Raw genomic sequence first — 6,784 nt, forward strand, 5'->3', positions numbered from 1 at the left:
AATTAGGGCTGGACGCCATGGTGCACATGTAGCCTAGGTCACATCTGTACGCTTTTCCCCCGATTGCTCTGCTCCCACAAGTTCTAGCGAGAGTTCGCCAAGATAGTCTATGTCTGCTGCGAGTAGCACCTTATTGGCCAGCTTGAATATGGTTCTCAGAGATAATATCCCTGCTAGATGGCATTCCTTGGGAGATTCCCTTTGGCAGGGATCCACTGTAGACCCAGTGAACTGCGCAATAGCTACAGTCCTGGAGTTCTTACAAGAACGTTTCTCAGCGGGGTGGGCTTCTTCTACAATCAGGGTTTACATGGCCGCCATTTTGGCCAGCCACGCCCCTGTTGATGGAGCCTTTGGGGGGCAACATCCTCTAACTTCGAGGTTCATGCGTGGTGTCAGGCGGCTGAGGCCCATCTGCAGGCCACACATACCTTCGTGGGACCTTTCTGTGGTCCTGGAAGGTCTGTCAGGGGCCCCATTTGAGCCCTTAGAGTCAGCCTCTGAGAAGCTTCTGACTCTAAAGGTAGCTCTACAAGCTCTCTCTGTTGCCCCTTCCTGCCTTGACTTTGCCCCTGGATTAGCCAAGGCCTTCCTTTATCCTAGGCCGGATTATATTCCTAAGGTGCCTACATCGGCTGCCCACCCCGTGGTTTTGCAGGCTTTCTGTCCTCCTCCATTCCTCACACCGGAACAAGAGAGGATGAACCTGCTGTGTCCAATAAGGGCTCTCTGTACTTACGTCCGTCACTCCGGCCAGTGGCGTAAGTCAGAGCAGCTACTGGTCTGCTTTGGTGGTGACAGTGGAGGTGATTCTGTGTCAAAGCAGTGCATCTCTAATTGGATAGTGGAAGCAATCTATATTGCTTATGAGGCACGTGGTCTCGCTACGCCTCTGGGCATAAGAGCTCATTCCACTAGGGCGGTCGCCTCCTCAAAGGCTTTGTCCAAAGGGGTATCCTTACAGGATGTGTGTGCTGCTGCAGGGTGGTCTATGCCACACACATTCATTCATTATTACAGCCTGGGTATTCATTCCACCCCGGACTCGAGTGTCTTGCAGTGACCCTCGGGCTTGGGTCTTTTTGAACAGGCCGTACCCTCGGTATGACGGAGTGGGTATTATCGTTCCCATACTGTTATGCTAAATGCAATGTCGAGTTCCCTTTGAAAGGGAACGTCTGGGTTACGTATGTAACCCTGTTCCCTGAGAAGGGAATGAGACATTGCGTAGCTTTGTCAGACCAGGGCAGGCCTGTGAATTTCGTCTTCACTTCAGATAATAGAGGCTGACGGCACGGTTCACAGGTGCCATATTTATATCACGCGACGCGCTTAATTGCCACGTCACCTGATCATGGCAGGCCTATAAAAAGAGGCATGATTTTACACAAGCTTCAGATACCGGTCGCGCGTGCAAGGGCGCTCATACTGTTATGCTAAACACAACGTCTTGTTCCCTTCACAGGGAACAGGGTTACATGCGTAACCCAGACGTTTTGTTTTCTGGAGAGGGAGGAGGACAGTATTAAACTAGAAGCACAGATAACTGATTTCAACACTGTGACTTTTTACGCTCACTTTGTGCTCATCACTTTGATGCAAATGTAGACCAGATACTGAAGTAGCCAGAGCTGGCTGAGAATTGCTAACATGATGTGTGAATCCTTAATTGCTAATGCAATGAAAGGTTTGCCCTTAATGGACATCTGGCAGCCGCAACATTAACAGTTGGTAATTTTTAAAATTCCCCACAGAAGAATTATGAAAGGCAGTAGATGCCTAGGGTTTTACCCTGTTTGCCTTTGAGGTCATGCAACGCAGGAATGAGATTGATCAATTTTCTCATCAACAACAACACGGAAGAAGTGTTTGCTGAGACACCGAAATTGCTTCAGAATCTAATCACTACACCCACTCTGACCGTAAAGTCAGACTGATGTTTTTCCACTCTCAAATGTATAAAAGCAGTTTTTGAATACTACGTCATAGATTAAATGTATTTGCAATTGAAGAGCTACTGACACATGATATTCCTGATTTTAGTAAAGCTATGATCAAAAAATGTGCACATCTGAAAGGTCGGAGATGTTCAGTTTGATCAACTAGGGAACTGTTCGACTTCTTGTTAGGCTGTTCTGTCTGGGGTGCTAGCTTTTAGACCAGGCTACATCTTTTGGTTTTCTCATTGCCTGTACATGGTCTGTTCAAATTCATTCAAGTAATTTTTAATGATTTTTAGCGATTTTCAACTGCTTACTACTCTAAAAATTCACAAGCTTGTAGCTTATAGCATAAGCTAAGTGTGATATTAATAACTCGTAATTACACTGTCATTATTAATGTCATCCTGCCCCACCAAAATCTATCATCATGAGCCGCTGCTGGTAATGCTGTTCAAATTCTTCAGAAATAACTTTTCTCTTGACGTGATTTGATTCCTATTAAGAATAATTTGAAGATGAAGTTCCTCTTTGATATTAGTTTATTTTCCTTTATTGTTTTTGAAGGAAGGTTCTTGTGTATTTCTCTCTGGGCACCTCTGAGAGGCCCCTTAGAGCATCTAATTGAGCCATTGTTTTGTACTATCTTTTTGGATTCTCCTTGCAGAGTTTCAGGGTCCACATTGGACAGCATCGATAACAAAGGATTTGGCCCTCAAAGTCATACAAAAAACTGTGATAAACACTCACATTTAAAGGTGTAATGGTGCTTTCATTCTAGTGACAACTTCAAAGTTATTGTGTATGCTATTTGTTCAGTTTTTCATGGAGACCTTTGGACTGTTGTCTCTGGGTATATAATAAGAGAAACTTTATACAGTGACTCTTGGGCCCATGACTCCTTGGGTCCCTGGGTCTGTGTCATTTGCTTCATTTAACCCCCTGTTATGACTTCTATACATATAAAGACTCTTTATTGGTCACATATACAGTAGAGCACAGTGAAATTGTTTTCTTTGCATACCCCAGCCTGTCAGGAAGCTGGGTTCAGAGTGCAGGGTCAGCCATGATACAGCACCACTGGAGCAGAGAGAGTTAAGGGCCTTGCTCAAGGGCCCAACAGTGGCAGCTTGGCAGTGCTGGGGCCTCAACCCCCGACCTTCCGATCAGTGACCCAGAGCCTTAACTGCTAAGCCACTACTGCCCCTCAACAAAGTTCAGCTCTGTTCTTCAACTTTCAGAGGAGGCCGGTCTCAACTCTCAGAGAGCGTTCCACTATTAACAGAAACTGAAATACATTACATGTTGTTACATAATCTGATTACAGTGTATGAGAGGCAGGTGGGAAAGGCACATTGTAGTGTCTGGCATGCTATACGGCTACACATTGTGCAGGAGAGTTTTCACTGGTTACTTCAGCCACTTGTATGACAGAGCAAAAGCTTGTATGACAACAGTAGAGTGAACACTGCCTGAACATGCCCAACAGAAAATGTAAATTCACAGATAAATTACAGAAAACAATTCTGTGTTTCTGTCTTACTTCCCCAAGATCTGTGCGAAGCAGAATGCATGACCTGCAAAGCTTTCCTGTACACACCTGAATTTTGTGCAATTTCTTCCATTCTTTTTGGCAGATTCTTTCAATTTCAATCAGATTGGATACCATCTTCAGGTCTATCCACAGATGTTCATGTCTGGCAACTCAAGGACGTTGTCCCTAAGCCACTCCAGCATTGTCTTGGTTGTATGCTTTGGGTCAAGCATGTGTATGTGATGAACTTTTAGTCTAGAATTCATTCATTCAAAAATCCTCAGTTGTTCAGGGTTTTGATGAATCCAGAGCCTACCCTGGGTACACTAGGCATAAGGCAGGAATACACCCTGGATAGGATGTCAGTCCATTGCAAGGCACCATTCACGCCTAGGGAATCCTCCTACAAGCATGGTTTTGGAGGTGGAAGGAAGCAGGAGAACCCAGAGAAAACCCTTGCAGATACACGGAAAAGATGCAAAACACAATACACTTAACCAACATGCCTACCTGCATGGTTTTTTTTTTTTTGGTTAATGAATAATGAATCCATGAAATGAACAACTAAGACAAAACTTAAGACCTGTCAGTTCCGCAGCAGAGAAGAGATGCAAGCATTGGTTATGCCTTATTCTGGCCACTTGATGTCAGTAAAAGCACTAAGCACTACACAATTCTGCTTGAAGGGCTTCTGCAGTGTGTTTTGACCTTTATGTTTTCATGATATTACATTAAAAAAGGGCTTCAATTTAAATTTATGGTATGATCATAAGGAGATCTTTGGAAATTCTGGCTGCAAAAAGTTTGAGTACCTCAGTTTGAGATGACAGAAATTCACTTGCATGATCATGAATGTTACTGACATACAATAAAATATTCAAATGTTACAATAGTCCTATTTTATAAAACTGGAATTTAAAAAAAAAAAAAAAAAAATAGGGTGGTCAGGGATTGGGGTTGCAGAAAATTCACAATGTCCTTTTGGAGTCATTTGAGTCATCAAACAGTTTGGGAACCCCTGTACTAGCCACAATCAAGATTGCGGTATCTTCAAATCAAATTATGCTATAACTGTTTACACTCCTACACCGCACTAATTCTTTCTTGACCTTTACCAGTTATATATTATTGTTGTAAATATGTTTTTATTCTCTAAAACAGATTAAATGTAATCTTGATTGTAATATCGTTTAATTCCACCAGATGGCACCAATGTCTCTAATTTGAATGGCAAATCTTGTGGAATTCTGAAGTGGAACCTTTTAAACTTCTTTCTTAGAAATATAAACAAATTAATAAACAATTAATAAATATTAAATAAATAACCATACACCTAATTTAAAGAAATCATATTAGACTGATCATATTTGTTCCATTTCTTAGTTCCATGTTAGTCATATTTCTATCACAACACACCTTGATGTACTGTTCAGAAGCTACTGAAGACTTAGATTAAGTGGATTAGGTGTGTTAGATTAGGGCTGGAAGTAATCACTGCAGGGGTTGTTGGGCAGCCATGATGCCATATTTTCCTAAAACACAATTTCATACTTTTGGCTGATCCGCATACCACAAGTGATCTCTCGCTTTTCCAAAAATAACACGGGTTATAGCTGTTTACACAGGTAAACCTTAGTTGCTAGTGGAAACTCTCATAGTAAAGGCTGACGTAGGTGACCACCTGGTATTTTCCCCCGTGGCTCAAATAAACTGTGAGGATCCCCTAGATTTTTCTTCTTTACAAGCACAGGCATTTCCCCAAGAAGCAGGAGGGGCACTCGGGGAAAGCCGATTGGTGATCCACAGGAAACAATGAGACCCCACACTACCTCTGTGTTTCCTCCACACACTCACAAACACATTCACAGCTGTACAGACCATTAGTCAGTCACAGTCAGTTATTTTTATGTAGCAGAAAACAGACACACATATGACATTTTAAAGAATGGCATTTCACCTCATGAAGCTAGACCACCAAAAGCCCTTGCTCAGTACAGCTGTTCACTACAAGCCCTTGTTCATTACAACTCCCATTTGCATGGAAATTATTTTTAAAAATGTAATCTTCTGAATCCTATGTGCACACTGAAACACATTAAATATGTTTATATTGAAATACACTCATTTAACACTGGGTACAAGCCTCCCTTTGCTCTCAAAAGTTCTTCATAGCATGGATTCCACAAAATGTTGGAAACATTCCTTTGAGATTCTGGTCCATCGCAAAATCCCTGCAGATTTTTCAGGCGCAGTTTCATGCTGCGACTCTCCCATTCTACCACATACGAAAAGTGCTCTATTGGATTCAGATCTGGTGACTGGGAAGGCCACTGAAGAACACTAAACTCATTGTCATGTTCTTGATACCAGTTTGAGAAGACTTTTGCTTTGTGTCATGGTACATTATCATGCTGGAACTAGACATTAGAAGATGGGTAAATTGTAGCCATGAAGGGATGTACATGGTCAGCAACAATATTCAAATAAGCTGTTGCATTCAAGAGATGAAGGAAGGAAGGAGCCTTATTTAATCACATATATATTACAGCACAGTGAAATTCTTCTTCTTTTTTTGCATATCCCAGCTTGCAAAGTTGGGGTCAGAGCGCAGGGTCAGCCATGATGCAGTGCCCCTGGAGCAGAGAGGGTTAAGAGCCTTGCTTAAGGACCCAACAGTGGCAACATGGCAGTACCAGGACTTGAACCCCTAACCTTCTGATCAGTAATCCAGAACTAAACCGTTGAGCCACCACAATGATTGATATTGATAACGGGCCCAAAACCAATCCCCACACCATTACACTACCTCCACCATCTGGAAGAGGCAGGTTGGGTCCATGGATTCATGTAGTTGGTACCAAATTTTGCCCCAACAATCTGTGTCCACTGCAGCCTCAGCTTTCTTTTCTTGGCTGACAGGAGTGGAACCAGAAGTGGTCTTCTGCTGTTGTAGCCAATCCGCCTCAAGGTTACACATGTTGTGCATTCTGAGATGCTTTTCTGCTCACCACAATTGTACAGAGTGGTTATCTGAGCAGCTTGAAACAGTCTGGCCATTCTATGTTGACCTCTCTCATCAACACGGCATGCCACTCACTGGATAGTACAGTTATAATTGCATTAAATTGTTTTAACCATCTCAAACACAAGAGATAAGGGTCAGGTTTTGCTGTTAGCTCAGAAAAGAGTTGTCTCACTCACCATCACCAGTGAGATGAGGTTAATGGCCATATCAGCATTAAAGTTGAAGAACTGGACGCTTCCAATCTGTTTGAGCAGAATGTACAGATAAGCAGTGAGAGAGCTGGAC

This window comes from Ictalurus furcatus, chromosome 26 (assembly GCF_023375685.1).
Source record: "Ictalurus furcatus strain D&B chromosome 26, Billie_1.0, whole genome shotgun sequence".
Taxonomy (NCBI): domain Eukaryota; kingdom Metazoa; phylum Chordata; class Actinopteri; order Siluriformes; family Ictaluridae; genus Ictalurus; species Ictalurus furcatus.